Source organism: Rhinatrema bivittatum, chromosome 1 (genome assembly GCF_901001135.1).
Source record: "Rhinatrema bivittatum chromosome 1, aRhiBiv1.1, whole genome shotgun sequence".
Lineage (NCBI taxonomy): Eukaryota > Metazoa > Chordata > Amphibia > Gymnophiona > Rhinatrematidae > Rhinatrema > Rhinatrema bivittatum.
Window position 1 is genome coordinate 384,661,502 of NC_042615.1, and position 25,105 is coordinate 384,686,606.

At 43.4% G+C, this 25,105-nt stretch overlaps 1 long non-coding RNA gene across 1 annotated transcript in view; it reads left to right on the forward strand.

Annotated features, from left to right (window-relative positions):
• Window positions 1–2,653: 2,653 nt before the first annotated feature.
• The window catches only part of LOC115080879, a 48,596-nt gene continuing 26,144 nt past the window's right edge, over window positions 2,654–25,105 (forward strand). Inside the window, exon 1 of the long non-coding RNA XR_003853696.1 lies at window positions 2,654–2,739. This is a non-coding gene — a long non-coding RNA (uncharacterized LOC115080879). The remainder of the gene's footprint in view (window positions 2,740–25,105) is intronic.

Genomic DNA, 25,105 nt, shown 5'->3' on the forward strand with positions numbered 1-25,105 from the left:
GTTTGTATCGGTCTTATTTGTTGTGTTTTCTCAGAGGACATACATTGGTGGTAAACTGCTGTCTTTTCATAAGTAGGGCTATTGAGAACTGAGTTAATTATATTAGTCCGGCCCTCTAAAACCATCCCAATTTCTCATGCGGCCCCATGGGAAAATTAATTGCCCACCCCTGGTCTAAACCATATATAGTTTCTAAGTCCTCAACATAGGGGAAATTCTGTCAAACATTTTAAAGGCTTATTTATAAACATTATTTGTCAGGAAATACAGACAATCGTAACTGAAGAGTCTTATTACCATTTAGAGAGCAATTCTAGTTACATTTCTAAGGGGTCGCTGCTCCTATATTCTGCTCTGTGCCTCTATCTGTAATGAACGCAATCAAATGTGACGGCTGATAAAAGCAATAATTGACAGCTTGATATATTATGCAACATTTGCAGGGGGAACCTTAGTTTAAAGAAGGCTCCTATTTGCAAAAGTTTAGGTCTTAAATTAAGAAATTCTTTCCTTCTCTTTTGAGTGTCTTTAGTGACATCTGGGAATATTCTTACATTTAACTGACAAAATATTTCTTTAATATTTCTGAAAAATAACTTTTGGAACCACTCTTTAGCAGAATTTAACAAGAAGGAAATAATCAAAGTGGCTGGCTGAGCCAATTCCTAATTTGTGGATTCCAAAATCTCAGTAACATTTAATGGTGATATTACCTGAAAATCTTGATCTTTCCCAGAACTAATTTTCCAAGAGGGAAGATAATATATTTGGGTAAGTGGAGGCAAAGCTTGCTGAGGAATTTTCAAAAATTCTAAGTCAAATTTATTCCACATTTCTTTCGCTGATAAGGCTGGCACTTTGGGAAGTTTACCAGTCTCAAATTCCTACTACGCATCTGATTTTCGAGATTTTCCATCTTTCTTGTCAAGATTGGTTTTCTTTTATTATCATCTCATTTTGATTTCTTAATCTTTTTAATTAATTACTAGTAATCTCTATGGCCTAATCTCTCCTATTATCCTCCTTAATTATCTTATTAACCTTGGATTCCCACTTTTCCATATTAATAATTCTTTTATTATAATCATTTTATGGGGAAATGATCAAAACTATTTAGATTGTTGCAAGGTGCATGGGGATTTTACCCTATGGGCTTTGCCACAGTGTTAAAAGGGAAAGCATGAGCAATACTTTCCCTTTGAAAATTACTTATGGAAAAAGTATCAACGGAGATTTGCCCCTGTATTTTCTGCGGATACTTTTCTCTTGAGAAACAATGTGCACAGTTTAAAATATTCACAAGTGTATGTTGTTGCCTCTGCTGACTTAATCTCGCCTTTGATCCCATCTACTTTTCCTATGGATAAAAATGCAGGCATATTATTGATCTCCCATGCATACTTTTACCTGTGTACAATGGGCAGTATTCAATCAATTTACTTGGGTAAATGACTTTTTAGAAATTGCCCTTCCTTGTGTGGCACCGATGCCACAAAAAGAGCACAGATGTTAGAAGTACTGAACAGATTTGATGGTAAAATGCAGATTTCCTCTTTATGGGAGTCTTGAATGGTGTTGAATAGTGATAAACATTAGGGATGTGCAGCAGGGACGGATTCGTCCCATTCGGTATTCGAATTCGTCGGTACCCAAATCCGTTGCATCCATTCTTGGAGGACCCTGATCCGTTCATTAGTTACATATGTATTTGTTTCCCAAAAAAACCCCATCCCAACCCTTTAAATTTAATTAACTACAATCCCCCACCCTCCTGACCCCCCCCCCCAAGACTTGCCAAAAGTCCCTGGTGGTCCAGCGGGGGTCCTGGAGCGATCTCTTGCATTCGGGCCATTGGCTGCCAGTATTCAAAATGGCACCGATAGCCTTTGCCCTTACTATGTCACAGGGGCTATCAGTGCCATTGGTCAGCCCCTGTCACATGGTAGGAGCACAAGATGGCGCCGGCCATCCATTGCTCCTACCATGTGACAGGGGCCGACCAATGGGATCGGTAGCCCCTGTGACATAGTGAGGGCAAAGGCTATCGGCGCCATTTTGAATACCGGCAGCCGACAGCCCAAGTGCAGGAGATCGCTCAGGACCCCCGCTGGACCACCAGGGACTTTTGGCAAGTCTTGGGGGGTGTGGGTTTATTCATTAGTGATACATTGTATTCGTGGGGGTTCGCCATACGTTTCGTGACCCCTACGAATATAACGAATATGGCATCTGTTGTGGATTGCCAATACGTTGCAAACGAATGCACATCCCTAGTAAACATCTGCTGAAAATGCACAGGATATGCATGGGGCAAAAGGTTAAGCTGGAATCAGCACAGGAATATTCCAGAGCCCTGGATAAAAAGGTGTAACCTACCTTCTTGACAGACAAGGGGGTACAGAGGTGATAAAAGACCCTGATTCTCCTGAGAAATGAGCTGTTCCAGATTGTAAGGAAAGAGATTTGGATGCAGCTATGATCCTCTCCCAGGATCTCAGAAGGGGAGCAGCCAGTAGTGCAGAGATCTTCCCTTAAAAATCCCCAGAGGCTTGAGAGCAGAAGAGTAGTAAAGAGAGTGCAATACAGCCTGGAAGGTAAAAGATAAAAGGTGCACTTAGCTAAAGCAGGAACTCATCTGTGCCAGGAAGTCAAACTGTGCCAGATGGAACTTGTTTTGGGGCTTGGAGGATCCTGAGGCTGTCCCAGAGGAATTTTTCCTTGAGCTGAGCAGGACATTTTGTGAGTAACTATTTTGCTAATTAAGGAGAGTACCAGGTAAGCTTGTGCATGTGCAAAGACTAAGGAGAAGAGAAACAAAGTAACCAGGACTACTGTGTTGCTATAAGAAGAAACTGTTGTTTAAGGAGGGGAGCTATAAGGAGAAGAGTTAAGATTTCTGGAACTGTAATTCTGTTTCACTTCTGCATCTAACTGAACTGTCACTGTCATTACGTTTGATCCTGAAGATTCTACAGTAAACTCTCTATTATTCGGAGCACAACTTGAGCCTGGAGAATGGTTTTTTATGTGGAGTGTTCTCAGCCTGGTACTGGCTGGTTACCCTGCCCCCAGCTCATGGCTCCGGAGATTTATTTCCTTACCTCAGGATAGTAACTACAATGCTTCCCGAGGCCGGGAAGGTGACCCCTGGCGAACCGAGGGTTACACTTATATTACTTTGGCAAGACATGCACACATTCTCATGCCAATACAGTTTCCCGAATCGGAAGCTCTTGAAGCCGAGAGTTAAACATAGTCACTCTCAGGGCCTGGATCCCTGAAGTGCAGGAAAGCAGCCAGGGCAGCCCTTACCAGTCCTTTTTTTTTTTTTGGAATTCACTTGGCGCAACAAATTAATGGGGGGAGGGGTTTGTGTATGTGAAAAAAAATAATACAAACTTGATATGAATGAAATATTTTACTCTGAAATTTTTTTGGGGGGGGGGGCAATTTTCAACTAGCCCACTTTGTGGTAAAGTATGCAGGGGTTTTGAGCTAATTTATAAAGAGGGTAATTTCTTCTTTAAAATAAGTGCAAATATGTATGTTAAAAGCAGAGAATGATAGGATGTGTACTTTTTCAATTGCTGGTCCTAAAGTAGGGACCAGCCTTTCTCCTGTTTGTCTGATTTTGAATAATCGAGTTCCTTAGTTATGCCACCTATTGGTATAACTTTTGCCTATTTTCTGTGAAGTACGTGTACCGGATCCCTCATTTTGGTGCTTTATCTTCGATTAGGGGTGCTATGGATCCGGGTTCAAGTCTAGATAGGGAGGAAGATTTCTGTTCCAGGGCCCCTGGCTCTGTCTATCACAATCTCCATGACCATGTCACACTCTAGATCAAATAGTTCCAGAAGTGCCAAATAATAAAAAATAAGAGCAAGGAAGCCAGAATTAGCAAAACCAGGAGAAACCAGGAATCACAAAAGGGTCCATCCGTCCTCCTCATAAATCCACATGGGGAACACGCAGAGAAAACACTGGAGTCTATAGTTGGTGTTCAAATAAAAGATGGTTTTACTGTAACTTAAAGAAGAGGATCCAAGTCTGGATTGCAAAAATAAGAAGCAGAATGTGCTGGAGAAAAATATTCGTTTTTGGTTGATTTTCAGTCTCCCCCCACCACGAATTTCAGTTCATGGATTACTTGATTTGTTTAATTCATGAGAAAAAAAAAACAATTCAAGCAATAATAATAATAAAAACAGCCAAAAATAAAAAATGGGGTCTCCCGCTCGCCCACCTGGAAAAATGCCAGGGCCAGGATCCCCCCCCCCGGCCCCCATTTTCCTGATCTGGAGATGATCCACCAATGAGGCCTATACCAAGTCTGAAGCCTCGGCCTTGCGTAGGCCGAGGTCACGGTGACCTACTGCTCCCTTAGCCTATGCAAGGCTGACGCCTCGGCCAAACCCAGGCCTGAGGCCGGGACCTGGCCTGGAAGCTGGCTCCTGATGCCTAGGCCAGAGCCCGTACCCAGGACCAATGCCATCACCCGGCCTGGAGGTCAGTTCCTAAGGCCGGGGCCTTGGCCCAGACTCAGGCCCAATGCCACAACCTGACCCGGAGGCTAAGTCCCAATGCCTGGGTGAAAAGATATTGCCTTCATTGGTTGCTGTTTGTATACAGTTCCCCATTCCCCCCAATCTTATCAGTTTCCCACACCACCCTACACCTTGCTGTTGAAGCAGAGAACAAAGTGAGATGCATCAACATATCAGGCTTATTGGTTAAGGGTAGTAATCACCGCATCAGCAAGTTACTCCCATACTTACTTGTTTCCCCAGACCATAAAAGTCAGGGTCCTCGTTGGTTGCTGTACGAATCCAATTCCCCTTTTCCTCCTGCTGTTGAAGCTGAGAGCCATGATGGGTTGCATCATCAGTATCAAGGTTTATTGATTAAGGGTAGTAACCACCACATCAGCAAATTACCCCAATGTACTCTTTTCTAATTTCCATCCTTTAGTCTTTAGGGATCCACAGTATTTATTCCATGTCCCTTTGAATTCATTCACTGTTTTGATTTTCACCACTCCTCCGGAAGGGCATTCCAGGTATTCACCACCCTCTCTCTGTGAAACATTTTTTCTGATGTTAGTTCCGAGTTGTCCTTTCTGGAGTTTCATTTGATGATTCCTAGTTCTACTGATTTCTTTCCAACAGAAAAGGTTTGAGGTTTACACATCATAAAAACCTTTCAGGTATCTGAAGGTCTGTATCATATCACCTCTGAGCCTCCTCTCTTTCAGGATATACATGACCCCACATAATTTTGGCATCCTTTCTCTGTACTGCCTCCATCCGGTCTCTATCCCTTTTGAGATAAGGGCTCCAGAACTGAACACAATACTCCAGGTGAGGCATCACCAAGAACCTGTACAAGGGCATCACCTTCTCCATTTTCTTACTGGTTATTCCTCTCTCTATATGCAGTCCAGAATTCTTCTGGCTTTAGCTATTGCCTTATCACATTGCTTTGCCATCTTCAGATTGCCAGACACTATCACCCGAAGATTCCGCTCTTGGTCCATGCATATCAGCCATTCTCCCCCCCCCCCCCCCCCCCCCCAATCACATACCACTCTTTTGGATTACCGAATCCCAGATGCATGATTCTGCACTTCTTGGCATTGAATGCCAGTTGCTAAATCTTCAACCACTCTTCAAGCTTTCATAAATCACTTTTCATTCTTTCTACTCCTTCAGGCATGTCCACTCTGTTACAGATCTTGATATCATCTGCACATAGACAAACTTTACCTTCGATCCCTTCCGCAATGTCGCTCACAAAGATACTGAACTGAACCATTCCCAATACTGATCCCTGAGGCACTCCACTTAACATGGCTCTCTCTTCAAAGTAGATTCCATTTACCATTATATGCTGTTTCCTATCAGTCAACCAGTTTGTAATCTGCACCACCACCTTGGCGCTCACTTTCAAGCTTTTCATTTTGTTGACAAGCCTCCTATGTGGGATGGTATCAAAAGCTTTGCTGAAATCTAAGTAAATGATATTGAACACTTTTTCTCGATCTAATTCTCTAGTCACCCAATGAAAATAATGAATCAGATTTGTATGACAGGATCTTTCTCAGGTGAATCCATACTGCTTCAGGTCCAGCAACTTACCGGATTGTAGATAGTTCAGATCTTTTCTTTCAGCAGCGTCTCCATTAATTTTCTCATCACCGAGGTAAGGATAACTGGCCTGTAGTTTCCAGCCTCCTCTCTCCTACCACTCTTATGAAGCGGGACCACAACTGCTGTTCTCCAATCTTGCAGCACCACTCCTGTTTCCAGGGATCTGTTGAACAGGTCATTTAGTGGACTCGCCAGGACATCTTCATCTGGCCCCAATGGCTTCTCCACATTCAGTTTTCCTAGCTCTGTAGGAATACAGGCTACTTTTCCCCCTTGACCTAAATATAACTTCTAGGAACTAGGAGTGTGCAACCATAAAACTTATGGTTTGTTTTATTAGGTTTTCTTTCTTTTTTAAATTTTTTTGTTATTGATTTAGCGCACACTATTTTTTATTTAGAGTACATTAAGTTAGTGTGCACTTTTTGAGTTGTAATATTGAGCACCAAATTTAAAAAAAAATGTTTTTAATGTTTTTATCGTTTCTGTTTAGAAGTTATATGAAACAAAAAAGACAATGTTGTTAAAAACAAAAGCACATCCCTCCTAGGAACACCTCCTTGCAGTCCAGGTAAGGGTGCATACACTATGGAAATCCCAACGTACTTTTAGCCAGAATATTTAGAGAAGGGCAATTTACTTGCCTGTGAAAACGGCTTTGAAAATTGCCCTTTTCTATGCTCAGGGCCTACGACACAAAAAACGTTTGTAACTCAAAAGACTGCAGATAATGTATAATGACAGAAACTGAGTACACATTTTCCCAACCTTTCTCTCCTTTTTGGAACATCTCTTGGGCTGCATCTTCTTTCCTCCTCATTTAACTCCTCTCCCAAGGCTGTTGCTGAGCCAAGGCTGCAATCCCCACAGTGACCTGAGATTTTCAGGGCAAAGCTTTCTTCCTGCCAGCAGATGGCCTTGCCAGGGCATCCAAGCTGCTTAGCAGCTAATGCTACAAAAAAAACAAAACAATTTTTCGCTGCAAAACAAAAAAGATCTGCTTCACTTTTCACAATGTACAATCAAGAAATATGATCTCTGGATATGAGTGTCTGAGATTTGATGTGTGTTCACAGGCATTGTAGATGTAATTGCAGCCTGATGGATATCTGACAGCATTTGCTCCTTGATCATGAGGGAAAACTGCTATATATTACCTTATATACTATTTTTTTTTATTGATGTGAATCTATGAAGGTCTAGAAAACTCAGACAAATACCACCCAAACCTCTAGAGAAATTTCCTCATGCTACTTTCCTTCCCTCAATTCCTTCTTCAAGAAAAACATTCTTAGTTGCATTTTTTTAAATTTGCTAAAATGTTTTAAACGTTCGATATTTTTGTCTCGTCTTGCTGTGCTGCTCTTTAGTTCCTTAAATGTGAATTTAGAAAGCCCGACACTTGCCAAAACCTGGAGATACGCACACGAGTTGGGCAGTGGATTTTAAAAGACGCCCGCATATGCGCATACCTGCTGCCACGCACACAAATGAAAAGTTCCAAAAAAAGGAGTGGGGTCGTGGTCTGACTGGAGCATGGGCGACCTTGGATTTCACATTGAAATCTGTATGTAAATACTTATGTGCACAGGTGCAGGCTGGGGTTCCCTGCTACGAAACTTTGCTATGAGATCGGTGGGCTTTTAAGGGTCAGGGTTAACAGGGGAGAAGGGAGGCTATTAAACTAGGGGAGTTTGGAAGTCCTAGTCCTTATCTGGGGGAACTGGGAACAAACATGTGTTGGCACGCATGTCTTTTAAAATTCCCCCACTTACATGGTAGAAGCGGTATTTGCGTGCTTAGGTGCACATCCACTTAAAATTGTGCACACATGCGTGCGGTCAGGCTATTTTGTAAGAAACGCGCATATACGAATGCGGGTTATAAAATGCCCTTGTCCCCGGGTGCGGGCCTAACAAACGCGCACATGTGTGCCTGCGCACCTTTTTAACAGTTACCATTTAAGGGTTTCTCCTCTCATGTCTTTTAAATTGTCTCCTTCCTTCCCTTCCTCCTCTTTTTCCATCTCCCTCCCACTAACCCTTTTATCTTTCATTCTCTCTGTACTTCTCTTTTGTACTTTCATGTTCTTCCCTCTATTCTTTCTTACTTCTCTGTTCATTCCACTTCCTTATCCTGCCATTCCTTTCTTTCTCTCACTTTCCCTTCCCTGCTGGAACAAAATATACTTGTACTGTACGTGCCTAGGTCATTCCTGTTTAGTCCTGAAGAACATCTAAACACCAAGCCATAAAACATCTAAACACCAAGCCATAAAAATGTATGCTAAGAAGCAGGAAGTGTAAGGATGAGAGACAAATTCACTGTTGCTTCTTGGGTCTATGCTGGTGGGAGCACATGCACTTGAAGGAGAAGGAGCTGTATGCACTGTGCTCAAAGACCAAGCCTGAGTCAAGGGCTTCTGGAGGGCGTTTCTGGGTTTGCTTCCCCCTGTGTCGCTTTAGCGAGGTTTCTCTGAGAGTGTCAGTTTGCAGAGTTGTTTGGGAAGAGAAGTTGAATGCAAGGAGAAAATATTTTGTGGTCTGGAAGGCTGATCCTATGGTATCTCAAACACAAGGTTTTGCCCCCCTCCTCATTTTTATGGCTTGGTGTTTAGATGTTTTATGGCTTGGTGTTTAGATGTTCTTCAGGACTAAACAGGAATGACCTAGGCACGTACAGTACAAGTATATGCACACTGCAGCAGAATTCAGCTGGCTGTGCCACTCCCACGCTAAGTTGAGAAACCCATCTGACCTGTGCAACTCTAATCCTTGTCCCATAACCTGTGATATTGTTGCCAGGCAACATGAAAACAGAGGTTTAGGGAATGTTTTTCTGTGGTGTGGTGCGTAGCAAGCCCAGAGTAGAGTGGCAGCAGCACATGGTAGTGGATAGATAAATCAATGTTGGGCAAGGCTCAGAAAGTAATTTAGAGTGGAAGACAGTTCAGCAGCGTCATTGAAATTGGGGAAGGGTGTCAGGTATAAATAAGCTCAGAGGCATCAGCTCCGCAAAGTCAGTTGGCCGTGATAAAAATCACGGTGCCTCACCAAACCAGCAGGACAACTAAATCAGAGATGTAATCACGGGGCACTGCAAAATCACATGCACTGCAGAGATGCTGCTGCTGCTTTGAGTGACCCCTGCCAGGCAATAGTTAAAGCACCATCCATGGATTTTCAGGGTGCAGGAGAGTTTGCCTCCTGATGCCAAGACCCAAGGAGCCATGCCTTTGTGCCAGCTATGACAGCCAGGACTTGGCGAGGAGAAACGTAGCGTAAACTGTTCTTAGACGCTAGAGTATGAACATTTCTGTTTAGATAACTTACAGTAGACTTGTATTATGTGGCAGAAATGCTGGAAATATATATTCATTGAAAATACTGTATTGTAAATCTTTAAAAAGCACAAGCCAATTAATATGCCTTTAGCTAACTGTATAATTATCGTAATTGGTTTTTTTTTCAAGTTACATGTAAGACACTCTGTGACAGCTAGGGTAACCACCTGGCTTCATTTTTCAGAACTGATTCAGGCCTAGTTTTGCCTCACTGCATAGACCGGTAATATCTTTTTTTTCTTAAGGAAATCATATTTGCAAGTCTGTGTTTTAATGTTTTGCCTTTCTAGATTTCAGTCTCTTCTTCTCAAGTTACATGCAGTTAGTATTATAATTACTTATAAGTCAGTAAGAGGTTTTTCATTACATGGGGTAGATAACAAGACCATAGCATTTCTTGTCATCACTGTTTATTCATAATCTTCGTTACTGTGTCATAATTTAGTTTTCCCAGTTTCATCTTGCAAGGTGATGTAACTTTCGGCAGTGCCACTGCTGGATAGAGAGCTCTACCATGATCATATTCGCACAATCACATTGCATTTTGTTCCTTTCAGTGGTAAAAATAGCAGTAGCTCAGTGTTTTTTCACCACACTCACTGCAGCTCACATTTCACAGTGCTGATCAGGACAGTTGCTGGGCAAAATGGCACCCAGGGCAGGGATTGCTTGTGGCATTCTCCTTTTCTTGGGTTTGCGTGCTTGTAGGCTCGCAGACTGATTCAAAAGGCCAGCATGGCAGCTTCTCTCTCTCCCCCTCTCCCCTAAGACAGTGCCCTTGGGATAGCCCTGGTGCTAATGCAGTCTGACTTTAGAGGTCATGCTGTGCTCTTTTAGTTCATCTTAAATACATTAAGTCAATGTGGCAAAGTGGTATCCAGTGAATTAAGCAACAGGTTCTCTTGCAGTGCACCTTCAATTTTCACATGAGTACTTTTGGGATCAGGAAGTTTAAGACTTAAGCAAGAGAAAATATCCTACTTGAAAATCAAATTTCTGTTTTCAGAACCTTCCTTTTTGCTGTTTAAAGAATGTAGAATTTACATTTCTCTTATTTTTGGTGTATTGTTGGTGATCGCTGATTTTTTGTTGCCCCTGTTTTCTGCATGGCTACATTGATAGACATGCCTCCTGATATATTACTTGCCAACTCAATAGGCTGGAGTCTGGGACTTTACCCCAGTCCTGCCCAAGCCTGAAGAGATGTACATACTACATTGGTCAGGAAGATGTGATTTAGTAGTTAAAGCAATGGATTGCAAACTAGGGGAGCCATGGTTCAAATCGTATATCTCCCACTGACATTCCTTGTGACTTTTGGAAAATTACTTTATCTCCCATTGCCTCTAGTACCCACTTAGATTATAAGCTCTTTTAGGTAGGGAATTATACCTGAAAAGTGTAGTAAAGGTGATCTAGAAATACAAAATTATCATTATCATCATTCAATAGGGACCTGATTCACTAAGCCATTTTCCTGTTCTGCATCTATGGGAAAAGACCTTAAGGTCCTTGGTGTTACATTAAATATGACTTTCTGTAGATCTACAATAGTATTTTATAACCCGTGTGTACACGCAAATCTTAAACCCCAGAACAAACATGTATATGTTTGACTGCAATGGTTTGAAAGCAAGTATTTCATTTCATTGAATGTGTGTATTTTTCCTACCTATTTTAAAAATATGTGTGCACATATTTTACACATGAAAAAACAGTAGGACTTGTGTAAAATCCGATTTACATGTGTAAGTCGGAAATTTCTTTTTGCATTTCCGGCCACTGTGCGGCCACCCCTCCACGAAATGACCCTGGTGAGCCTGGCTCTGCACTACCAACACGTCCTTGGTCCCTGGCCTCTTCCTGTCCTACAGCCTCTGTGCCAGCAGATGACCTCCATGAGCTCTTGGCTCTGGCTGGCCAAGTCCTTCTCTCTTGCCTGCACCACACCCAGACTCTTGTCCTACTTAATCTTGTCTGTCCTTCCCCTCAGTGCCTCGGCATTGAGTCCTCCTTGGTCCCTGCTTTACTTACTCTTGCTTCCGATCTCTGTTCTGCCTTGCTTGCGCCTGTGGCCCTTGGCCTTCTGTTCCCAGTTGTTCCCTGTTTGCTCTGAGGTCTGCGAGCCTTCTAATCCTATTCCTGTCCTGTGGCCTCCCGGCCTTCTGCCCTGTTTCCTGACTTCCTGCCTAGCCCTGAGACTCCTAGTTCTCTCCTTGTCTCTAGGTTCTCTCTGCCTTATCCATCTGGGCTTTCCTTATCTATACTGCCTTAGGACATTCTGTGTTCCATGTTCTGTGTAGTTCTTGTCCTGGTTTGTCTTGTATTGTTGTAGTCTGTCTTGTCCTAGTCCCTGTTCCAGTATTCCACCTCCATGTTTACCTGTACCCTGGTCCACCTGTTCCAGTTCAGTCTTACCTGCACTCAGATCTAGTCTGTTCCTGTTCACTCTTACCTGCACCCAGATTCAGTCTGTTCCAGCTGTTCCAGTTCACTCTTACCTGCATCCAGGCCCAGTTTGTTCCGGTGTTCCAGCATTCCACATCTTCATTCCTTCCTGCACTGCATCCTTGAACTGCAATCCAGACTGCACTTGTCCCTTGCTTCAGCCTCACCAGACTACCCACACGCTCTGTTCCAGTCCTCCAGGAGGTGCTATCTACAACACCCCATCTATAGCCGCCCTCACAACAATTCTAAAGCATGCATGCACAATTGAAATTAACCATTTCCCAATGCTTCACCAGTTCTCCCAGTCCTTCTCCACATCATTGAGACTCTCTGGTGCTTCAGCCTGAACTTGCCCCAGTTCACCCAGATCTTCTACCCAGGCAGTAATACACAATAACCCAAGTCTAATAGCAATTGCATCAGATAGTTAGCAGGTGTAAAATTACACAAGTTGCCAAATGCACAAGTGTCTTTTAAAACAGCTACATATATAAAAATTGTTGGCCTGCCCTGGAACTCTCTTAGACCGCCCCATTTTCTATGCGCATATATGTGCACGTACTTGCAATTTTTATAAATTACTGATTACGTGCGTGCATGCTTCTTACCTGCATATATGCTAATTTTTGCATGCATAACTGAAAATTCTCCACTGTGTGTAAATTCACATGCACAAGCTATGCACTGCAAAGATCAAGTATATCTTTGGGGAACCCATCTCAAAACCATGAATCCGAAAACAATTTCAGTAAAAAAACAAAAAATGACCTCCTAATCACGCCTCCAGAGTTACTGATACCAATGCTTGATTCACATTTCATGGGTGAAAGACACAAAAAATTGGCAACCAGGGCTATCTTCCTTCCCTGTGGATTAAGCATAACAACCTTGCTATGTGCATTTCACAAACTGTTTCTTCAAGGGGGTGTCGCTTGGGTAGCTGCTTTTCTGTTTGCCAAAGTCTTCTGGTTCAGCTGATGAAGAGAGAAATGAAGAGCAAGAGAAGAGAGAGAGACTGAGAACCGAGGGATTGAAAAATATTAATATTTTGTATTCAAGGGGCATCCTGCTGGCTTGGCAGTACAACTCCATGCTAAGAAGCAGGAAGTGTAAGGATGAGAGACAAATTCACTGTTGCTTCTTGGGTCTATGCTGGTGGGAGCACATGCACTTGAAGGAGAAGGAGCTGTATGCACTGTGCTCAAAGACCAAGCCTGAGTCAAGGGCTTCTGGAGGGCGTTTCTGGGTTTGCTTCCCCCTGTGTCGCTTTAGCGAGGTTTCTCTGAGAGTGTCAGTTTGCAGAGTTGTTTGGGAAGAGAAGTTGAATGCAAGGAGAAAATATTTTGTGGTCTGGAAGGCTGATCCTATGGTATCTCAAACACAAGGTTTTGCCCCCCTCCTCATTTTTATGGCTTGGTGTGGGTTTGGGACATGTCCTGACTGGGTTTGAAAAAGTTAAGGAACAGAAGAGAAACCACAAAACAAAGTAATAAAAGAAAAATCCCCAGTGCCTCAATTACCTTGGAACAGTGTTCAACCAAATCTTTTCATGTGAATGAAAACAAATAATGGACTGTACTTTTCATCTGACTTAATTACACATTTCTTAATTCTATGTGAGGGCTTGTCCCTTGCTATACATGTTGCACAACAAAATGATAACACGTGGTGGAGAATGGTGCAACCTTAGGAGTACCTCAGGGTTCGTCTTTAGATAGAGATTTACAGTGACTGAGTATAATAATTTGAGCATTGATAGTGTGGTCTAATTGCCTTCAGGGGTAGCTGTTTAGTTTCTAGAGAGGTTATTCCTGTTTCTCCACCTTTCCCTATTAAACTAGTGAACTTGTGACTGTCCTTTTGATTGTTTGGGGCTGGCAGTAAACGTACTGCCTTGTGCCAGAAATTCACTTGCTTTGTTGCTCACTGCTTTGTTGAAAGTCCAAGGCCCACTCTAGGAATTTAGCGCAGGCTGCAGGCAAATGACATGGCTGTGAAATGTAAATCTTTGAATAGTCAGAATTCCACGGCATGTATTATTCTTTAAATCTACCACATCTAGCAAACCAGAAGCCTCCACTGGAACACCATCTGTTTGAAACAATTCTGCATGATCAAAGTAATTATTTTACATGATAAATGCATTGTCATGAATTCTCTGAGAATCTTGTAGATCGTGTTGATGATACTAGGTCATAGAGTTCCCAGCTGTCTCAGTCTAAAAATCAAATACCCCATTGAAAAAAAAAAAAGCATCAACAAAATAGTTGGATAGTTGGATATAGTTCCCTTTAGGACCTTAGTAGCACCAAAAGCTTGCATTTTAAAACATTTGTTAGCCTAATAATAGTGTCAGTTCCAGACAATTGCTTTGCTGGTGTTCTTTTAACACATTGTATTGTTGGTTAAAAATAGAAATGTTTGTAAAAACTGCAAACATTTTGATTTCATGAGGGGAACATGTAACAACCTTGCTATACCAAGTATTGTGTAGAGGACAGAATAATTTGTTATAATGACCTGCAGGTCCACATAAATGCTAGGGATGTGCAGCCAGAAAATATTCGTTGCATTCGTAAATTGCATCGGGGGGCATATTCGTTGCATTCGTAAATTGGCGCCCAGATACGTTGATACATGCATTCGTTTTCTGGTTCCCATTAAAGTCAATGGGGGAAGTATTTACAGCCTATTTTTGGCTGCAGAATTGGGGTTTTATTATCAATTTTGATTAAACTTCTGGGGAGCAATCATCAGAACAACAAAACAGCTCCAAGGTATTTAGACTGTGGCGAAGTGGCACCAAAGTGCATGAATAGCCTAAGGTACTTTAAAGGGGTGGCAAGAAGAGTGCTTTAATAGAGGCACAAAGCAGCAGCGAAAGTATCAAAAACACACAACAGCTTCTAAAGAGAGCACCAATAACAAATGCATGAACCCTCAAAGGCAGCAAGACAGGCAAAGCGGCAAGACAAGTGGCATTGACATCCTACAGCACAATGAAGGAGGAACATACATAGCAAGCAGAAAGACTAGCACCAACACACTGAGCAACCATGATAGTGGCCAGAACACCACAAAGAGTTGAGTGAGTCATCTGGTGTACGGCAGCAAGGCACAGAGGCAGAGGATAGATACAGGCTGGCTACACCTGGGGAGAGTTCCCTTTCTTTGTGCAGGAAAGGGCTCCCTAGAATGGGTTCGCCCCTAGAGTGGGGTGTTTCCGTTGGCATCTAGTGAGCTCTCGCTGGTCTTTTAAAATCTGGTAGAGTTAGCAGATATACAAAAGAGAATTTTCAAGGCCGAGGCGGAAGAGGTTACCATGTAAACAGCGGTTCAACATGGGTCAGAAGGTAGATACAGGCTGGCTACACCGGGGAGAGTTCCCTTTCCTTTGAGCCGGGAAGGGCTCCCCGGAATGGGTTGGCCCCTAGAGTGGAGCACGAGCCTTCGAAGCATGGCGACCTGAAGCAGGGTCTCACTGTGAGCATGTTCTCACTGTGTTGTGTTTGCCACAGTCTAAGTGCTTTGGAGATCTTTTCTTGTTCTGAACATGGGTCAACAGGTGGTAAGAAATAGGCTGCAACAATGGGGAGAGTTCCCGTTCCTTTGAGCAGGAAAGGGCTCCCTGAATGGGTTGGCCCATAGAGTGTATAATGGTACAAACTTTTAGGATTTAAGCATTTGCAAACAGATCATGATTTCATAAGCAAGATGGAGGAAGTTCTCTTCTCTGCCCTGAAACTAAAGAAAACTGTTTTATTTAAGGATCCATGCTGTGAAGGATTACTAGTTTGAATTGCCAGAGACTGTGGTTTCCCTTTGCAACGAGGGTTCAGCCGTTAGGAATGGACATAAGGCATGGACGAACAGGCACAGCAGTCGAGAACAGAGGTCAAGCCCACGTAGGGACATAAGGCCTGGACGGACAGGCACAGCAATACAGGACAGAGTCAATCTTACCTAGGGACATAAGGCCTGGATGGACAGACACAGCAGTCGAGGACAGAGTCAATCCCATGTAGGGACATAAGGCCTGGACGGACAGGCACAGCAATCGAGGTCAAACACTTGTAGGGACATAAGGCCTGGACAAACAGGCACAGAAATTGAGGTCAAACACTTGTTAGGGACATAAGGCCTGGACGAACAGGCACAGCAATACAGGACAGAGTCAATCCCACCTAGGGACATAAGGCCTGGATGGACAGGCACAGCAGTCGAGGAAGAGTCAGTCCCACATAGGGACATAAGGCTGGACAAACAGGCAAAGCAATTGAGGTCAAACCCTTGTAGGAACATAAGGCCTGGACTGACAGGCACAGCAATTGAGATCAAACACTTGTAGGAACATATGGCCTGGATGAACAGGCAAAGCAGTCGAGGACAGAGGTCAAGCCCACGTAGGGACATAAGGCCTGGATGGACAGGCACAGCAATTTATTTTTTAAATGTATTTATATTCCTCTTTTCAAGCTTTTCCAGCACTTCATAGTGGATTACACTCAGGTTCTGTAGGTATTTCCCTATCCCCAGAGGGCTTACAATCTAAGTCAAACCCTTGTAGGCACATAGGGCCTGGATGGACAGGCACAGCAATCGAGGACAGAGTCAATCCCACCTAGGAACATAAGGCCTGGACAGACAGGCACAGCAATACAGGACAGAGTCAGGCCCACATAGGGATATAAGGCCTGGACTGACAGGCACAGCAATCGAGGTCAAACACTTGTAGGAACATAAGACCTGGATGAACAGGCAAAGCAATCGAGGACAGAGGTCAAGCCCACGTAGGGACATAAGGCCTGGATGGACAGGCACAGAAATTTTTTTTTTAATTTATTTATATTCCTCTTTTCAAGCTTTTCCAACACTTCATAGTGGATTACACTCAGGTAATATAGGTATTTCCCTATCCACAGAGGGCTTACAATCTAAGTCAAACCCTTGTAGGGATATAAGGCCTGGACGGACAGGCACAGCAATCGAGGACAGAGTCAATCCCATGTAGGGACATAAGGTCTGGACAGACAGGCACAGCAATACAGGATAGAGTCAATCCCACCTAGGGACATAAGGCCTTGACGGACAGGCACAGCAGTCGAGGACAGATTCAATCCCATGTAGGGACATAAGACCTGGATGGACAGGCACAGCAATAAAGGATTTCCTTTGTGCAGGTATGTTGTGGTTTGACCTGTCACTTCTTCCTGAACTGGTTCACTGCCAGAAGAAAATGGCATCTTTTTCATTTCTGAAAGATAATTCAACAGAGGATGCTTTTAGAGCAATGGAGACTGCCAATTGTGAAGCAAGAACTGAGCTGGAGTTTATTTTTTAATACCCAGAAGCTATGAACTGTACTTAAATATGCACTTCAGCTGATGACAAAGGAATATGAAGAGCTCTCAGAAATAAGAAAACCGCTATTCAAGTCAAAATCTACAATATCAATCTATGTTGACTTTGTGGTTTACACAGTGCCTCTGTAAACAAACAATGAGAACACAGAGGATGAACTAGAGTGCAACTACCAACAGTTTTCAATAGTACTTGAAACATTACTGTTGGCAAGGTCATGAAAAATATTGAGCATATGAAATATGCAAGGACCAAACATCTTAAGTCAGCTTTTTATGTTCTTACATTCCAAATGTGGACGGACAGGCACCGCATTAGAGGTCAGGCCCTTGTAGGGACATACAGCCTGGACAGTGGACGGTCAGGCACAGCGTTTCAGGACAGGTACATGTGTTGCAGTGCTTATATTATGTGGAGCTTAGGAGGCAGTTGGAGCTGCTACAAGGCTTTAAATTGCTTTTATTCATCTTACCATTCACAGGGAAAATTTGGAAACCCAAGCAAAGGCAGGTTTACTTTCAGAAACACTAGCATTTCCATCAACACTGGTGCCAGCCTTGAGCGGTGAGGGCTCATGATATCCCCTGTCATTGAAAAGACACATTCACTGGACACACTTGTTGGTGGACATGACAGATATCGCTGAGCCACTTTGGCTAGGTGTGGCCAGATAGTGGACTTGTGTGCCCAATATGCCAGCGGATCTGTCTGTATGTTCTCTGTCAGCTCTGAGAGATACCGTGTCACTGACAGCTGTGCTGGTGTCTCCTTTGCTTGGGTGGGCTGAGAGTCACTCATGCCAGCTGCTTTCTCTCTCGCCCGTTGCACAACAGATGATTCTTTTTGGGCAACATGCCTTTGGCGTTCTGAAGTGGAGGAGGAGGTACTATCTGTTGCTGACACAGTGCTGCTCCTGCTTGGGCTAGCAGCACAACTCTCTGAAGTGCCCGCTGTTTCTACCTCTGCTTCACGCCTAATCTGTCTCTACCTCTGACGCTCCTGTTCACGGACTTTAGCTAACAGCAGGTCCTTCACCAATAAGAGACAATCGTACTGTAGGGCGAGTTTCCCTTTCACACGGGGACAACAGACTATGGCAAGCATGATTGTGTTCTGTTCTGTTAAAGGCCTTAATCTCTCTTTCACCTGCTGCTGCAAAATGTCCTGACAATGCAACACCTCAACTGTCATTCCCTCTTCCTGTTTAAAGGCCTCCAAATGTTCATCCAGGAGATTAACTATAGGGATGATGTCAGCCAAGGTGGCACTTCTGTAACTCAGCTCCTCTGTGACATCGTTGAAGGGCTGCAGGATTTTTACCAGCTGACTGATGACTAACCAATCATGGTGCCCTAGGGGATTCTGCACACCTATGTCCATTGTACCAGAAAGTTCATGAAGGGGTATCTGCAGCTCCACTAACCTCTCCAGCATCATAAAGATGGAATTCCACCGGGTGGCAATGTCTTGAATGAGACGCTTGTGAGGCATCTCCAAATCAGTCTGCTTTTGTCTGAGAACCTGCCCCGCCTTCACACTTCTGTGGAGATGGGCTGCTATGTTCCTGCACTTCTCTAGTAACCTATGCAGGTATTCATTCTCTTTGTCATTGGAATCCAGCCCCAGAGCTGACTTCACTACCAGGTGCAGAGTGTGTGCAAAACATTGGATGTTCTTAAAGCGCCCGTCGTTTATTGTCTTAACCATGTTTGCACCATTGTCTGTGAAAAAGAACCCTGCCTGAGGATTCCTGTCTCGCTGGTGTAGTTGCCTGCCCTCCAGCATCTGTTTGATGCATGCTAGAATATTGGCTGCAGTATGGGCCTGGTCCGTCAGGTGGGTGTGCAGTAAAGCCCACCTCCATCCTGATACTTGTTCAGTAATAGAGCTGCTGGCTGCCCCTGCCTCAGCCATGTCCCACCAGTGTGCTGTCAGGGAGAGGTAAGAGTGTGCAGCATTTATGGCAGTCCAGATACAGCAGGTGAAATGCACTCTTCCCTCTGCCTTAGCTAGCAGCACTTGCATGTGACTGTGACACTGCTTTTACAGGCTGGGGATGACCTTTCTGCTAAATGTGGTTCTGGAGGGGACTTTGTAATTTGGAACTATGACCTTCAGAAAATGCTTGAAAACCACATTCTGCACTTACTGCAAAGGCTGGTCATCAAGGGCAATCATTTCCCCAATGCTCCTGGTTACAACTTTTGAGGCTGCCTGCCTCCTACCCCGGGATAGCGTTACCGCACTCCACCCCATTTCCTCCATGGTGGGTTGTCACTTCTGCCACATGTCAGGGGGTTGCTGGCCTGCCACCTGACTGCTAGAAGGGGATGAGGGCGTGGGCTGACCCTGCTGCTTTTGAACCACTTTATGCTGCTTGGAAGGGGTCCCCTGACTGGTACTGCCACCATACCCAGATGGCAGTAATCTTGTTGGGTGTTGCCTCTTCATATGATGCATCATGCCAAAATTAGATAGATGTCCCATTTGCTTGCCTCTGCTAATATCCCTGCCACAGTAATTACACCGAGCAAAACGCGGGTCATCCGTCACTTTAAAGTGGCTCCATATTGCAGATGTCTTTCGTGATCCTCCCTTCTCTAAAGCCTTGGGGGTGGATGTTGGCCCTGGAGCTGAGGTAGTGGGTGCACCCTGAGAAGCAATGCCAGGGGCCTCAGTCACCCTCTGTGCCTGTGCTGACTGCTCTTCCTCCTCCTCTTCCTCCTCCTCCTCCTCATCAGTTTCATCTCTCCCCTGCTGCATGGAAGTGGAGGCTAAGACAGGACTAACTGATCCTCCTAAAGCTTCGTCAGCTATTACTTCTTCCGTTTCAGATGAGAATCCCACACAAGATGATTCTTCATCTGAATCAGAAGCAAACAGTGACTACGCTACATTGTCAACGCTAAGTGCTAGTTGAGACTTCTGTCCTCCTGTTGCTTTTGGTTGTTGACATTTTGTCTGGCATGACTCAGCCTCCCCTTCCCTCACCTCCAAAACTACAGGGCCAGAAACAGGTGGTGGCAATGGTGATGTATCATGTTCAGATTTCATTATTTTATGGATGGAACTGCCTGCCTCTACAAAGAGTTTAGATTGCGACAGGTGCCTTTTTAACTTTAATGGGGGAGTGGCACTAGTGTCTTTTGAAGTGCCTCCTCTGCCAGTCCCAATTACTAGACTACATCTAGCTTTCCCTGACATTATGGATTTAATGTCACTGCCTAGTGCCTACCGGCTGCCGACTGTCACGGTGCCTTGCTGTGCACTAATGTAATGTGTATGGTATCCACACACACACACAGCTTGCTTGTAAGCACAAAAGAGGCAGACTGGGGATTTCACTGCACAGACTGTCCCAATAATAAAATTCAGTCTGCTAAACTACCCACTGCCCACTATCACGGTGCCTTGCTATGCACTAATGTAATGTGTGTGGTGTCCACATACACACAACTTGCTTGTAAGCACAAAAGAGGCAGACTGGGGATTTCACTACACAGACCATCCCAATAATAAAGTCAGTCTGTTAAATTACCCAGTGCTACTGATGCCCAGTGCACAGAGATACTGAGTGAGTTGAATTAAACAAACTCAGTTTAAATAAGCTGGGAATTGTTGCCACAGCAGGAAAATGGATGAAATATATTTTCCAATGCAAATTCTACCAAAATTGAATATCTCTCTCCCAGCCACAACACCAAAATCGTGCTTGCTTGCAGCCTAGCCCAGAGGGTGAATGAAAAAAAAAAATGGCACTGCTAGCAGCTTCTCTCCCTGGCACAGAGAGACCATCTCAGATCACCTAAATAATAAACTGCTTAAAATGAACACAAACAGGGCTAGCTGGCACAGACACCTGCAGCCAAATTAAGAAAAAAAGCTTTTTATTCTCTTTCCTAACTTGCCAAAATTGCTCTCAGTGCAGCCTCCTTCCACAAAGCCACCTCCCCACACCACCCCCTGCAAAGAAAGTGCGTGGCACGCCTCATGCTGAAGTATATATAGTGCTGGGTCATTGGTAAAATCGTCACAGAGCACTGAATGACAGCGCGATTGGCTGTGTTCAGTGCATTTCACTAAATGTCAGCGCTGATACGCTGCATTCCGGTATCCGTGCCAACCTGTTCGACCTTTTCCTGTGAGTCACAGGAAAGGGTCGGACAGGTTGGTACGGATACCAGAATGCAGGGTATGAGCGCTGACATTTTGTGAAATGATTGCAAATGGCGGCGAAGAAAAGTGCGCCACGCAACGTATTAAACAGATGATAAGTTATATTCATGGGGAGTCGCAATGTGTTTCGCCTCCCCATGAATGCAACGAATAGCGACATATTCGTTGCGGATCGCCGATACGGCGTAAACGAATGCACACCCCTAACAAATGCTACATCTCAAAAGCAAATGGTCTCCATTGTGGCGCTGATGATAGTAAGCTTACAAGATACTTTTGATTTGATTCAATATGCATTTTATTTGTCTTGATTTATTACCTTTCAATATTTATTTGAAGAGCTTGTTTCTGGCTCTTGGTGGACTCTGGAAGGAGCCCAAGGCAGTGACACTTTAGAGAAGCAGTGTAAAAGGAGGTGATGTACAACAGTAACAATAACAGCATTATTTTAGTAGTTATAAGATGGTATCTGCACAGCACTGTACATAATCATAACAAAGTACATCATCCCCATCCCCAAAGAGATCATAAACTATTTTATTATTTTTTAATTGTGCAGGAATTTATTGAGTCACACAAAAATGACTGCCCCAAAGAGTTAATACCAGAGCTGGGACTAGAATCTGTGGGTTTATGTCCTAAACTTGAATCCAAATAATACTAGATTTTCATAGAATGCTTCACATTTTACTTGATATGACACCTGTAGTATCCCCATGCTTGATTACCTTGTGTGGGTGTTCCTTGGTCTGGAACAATCTGGTGGGAGCCCTCACCCCCACTCAGGCAGATTCTGTCAGTTCTTGTGCTTGGCGCTTGGTGCTTCCTGCTGGGGAAGAAAGTGTTACTGGGTGGAATTTCCTTCCCTTCACCCCAAGAAAACCCAAAAAACAGATGGGGACTGTAATTAGGGCTGGCTGTATTTACAAGTAGGTATGAGCTTTATTTGATTACATGACTATATACATTTCTACAAGTTTTATCAAACAGCACATTTATCTACTTGGGGATATTAGTCCCCACAAGGTACCACCATATGGTAAAGAAAGAGCAACTTGTGTTGCTCTCCCTCTTTTTATCCTTCCTACTGTGTACCCAAAATTTCACACATGTGAGAAATAAGAACATAAGAAAATGCCCATACTGGGTCAGACCAAGGGTCCATCAAGCCCAGCATCCTGTTTCCAACAGTGGCCAATCCAGGCCATAAGAACCTGGCAAGTACCCAAAAACCTAAGTCTATTCCATGTAACCATTGCTAATGGCAGTTGGCTATTCTCTAAGTGAACTTAATAGCAGGTAATGGACTTCTCCTCCAAGAACTTATCCAACTCCTTTTTAAACACAGCTATCTAACTGCACGAACCACATTCTCTGGCAACAAATTCCAGAGTTTAATTGTGCGTTGAGTAAAAAGAACTTTCTCGATTAGTTTTTAAATGTGCCCCATGCTAACTTCATGGAGTGTCACCTAGTCCTTCTACTATCCGAAAGAGTAAATAACCGATTCACATCTACCCGTTCTAGACCTCTCATGATTTTAAACACCTCTATCATATCCCCCCTCAGTCGTCTCTTCTCCAAGCTGAAAAGTCCTAACCTCTTTAGTCTTTCCTCATAGGGGAGTTGTTCCATTCCCCTTATCATTTGGTAGCCCTTCTCTGTACCTTCTCCATCGCAATTATATCTTTTTTGAGATGCGGCGACCAGAATTGTACACAGTATTCAAGGTGCGGTCTCACCATGGAGCGATACAGAGGCATTATGACATTTTCCGTTTTATTCATCATTCCTTTTCTAATAATTCCCAACATTCTGTTTGCTTTTTTGACTGCCGCAGCACACTGAACCGACGATTTCAATGTGTTATCCACTATGACACCTAGATCTCTTTCTGGGTTGTAGCACCTAATATGGAACCCAACATCGTGTAATTATAGCATGGGTTATTTTTCCCTATATGCATCACCTTGCACTTATCCACATTAAATTTCATCTGCCATTTGGATGCCCAATTTTCCAGTCTCACAAGGTCTTCCTGCAATTTATCACAATCTGCTTGTGATTTAACTACTCTGCACAATTTTGTGTCATCTGCAAATTTGATTATCTCACTCGTCGTATTTCTTTCCAGATCATTTATAAATATATTGAACAGTAAGGGTCCCAACACAGAACCCTGAGGTACTCCACTGTCCACTCCCTTCCACTGAGAAAATTGCCCATTTAATCCTACTCTCTGTTTCCTGTCTTTAACCAGTTTGCAATCCACGAAAGGACATCGCCACCTATCCCATGACTTTTTACTTTTCCTAGAAGCCTCTCATGAGGAACTTTGTCAAACGCCTTCTGAAAATCCAAGTATACTATATCTACCGGTTTCACCTTTATCCACATGTTTATTAACTCCTTCAAAAAAGTGAAGCAGATTTGTGAGGCAAGACTTGCCCTGGGTAAAGCCATGCTGACTTTGTTCCATTAAACCATGTCTTTCTATATGTTCTGTGATTTTGATGTTTATAACACTTTCCACTATTTTTCCTGGCACTGAAGTCAGGCTAACCGGTCTGTAGTTTCCCGGATCGCCTCTGGAGCCCTTTTTAAATATTGGGGTTACATTTGCTATCCTCCATTCTTCAGGTACAATGGATGATTTTAATGATAAGTTACAAATTTTTACTAATAGGTCTGAAATTTCATTTTTTAGTTCCTTCAGAACTCTGGGGTGTATACCATCCGGTCCAGGTGATTTACTACTCTTCATTTTGTCAATCAGGCCTACCACATCTTCTAGGTTCACCGTGATTTGATTCAGTCCATCTGAATCATTACCCATGAAAACCTTCTCCATTACGGGTACCTCCCCAACATCCTCTTCAGTAAACACCGAAGCAAAGAAATCATTTAATCTTTCCACGATGGCCTTATCTTCTCTAAGTGCCCCTTTAACCCCTCGATCATCTAACGGTCCAACTGACTCCCTCACAGGCTTTCTGCTTCGGATATATTTAAAAAAGTTTTTACTGTGAGTTTTTGCCTCTACAGCCAACTTCTTTTCAAATTCTCTCTTAGCCTGTCTTATCAATGTCTTACATTTAACTTGCCAATGTTTATGCTTTATCCTATTTTCTTCTGTTGGATCCTTCTTCCAATTTTTGAATGAAGATCTTTTGGCTAAAATAGCTTCTTTCACCTCCCCTTTTAACCATGCCGGTAATCGTTTTGCCTTCTTTCCACCTTTCTTAATGTGTGGAATACATCTGGACTGTGCTTCTAGAATGGTATTTTTTAACAATGACCACGCCTCTTGGACATTTTTTACTTTTGTAGCTGCTCCTTTCAGTTTTTTTCTAACAATTTTTCTCATTTTATCAAAGTTTCCCTTTTGAAAGTTTAGCACGAGAGCCTTGGATTTGCACACTGTTCCTTTTCCAGTCATTAAATCAAATTTGATCATATTATGATCACTATTGCCAAGTGGCCCCACCACCGTTACCTCTCTCACCAAGTCCTGTGCTCCACTGAGAATTAGATCTAAAATTGCTCCCTCTCTCGTCGGTTCCTGAACCAATTGCTCCATAAAGCTATCATTTATTCCATCCAGGAACGTTATCTCTCTAGCGTG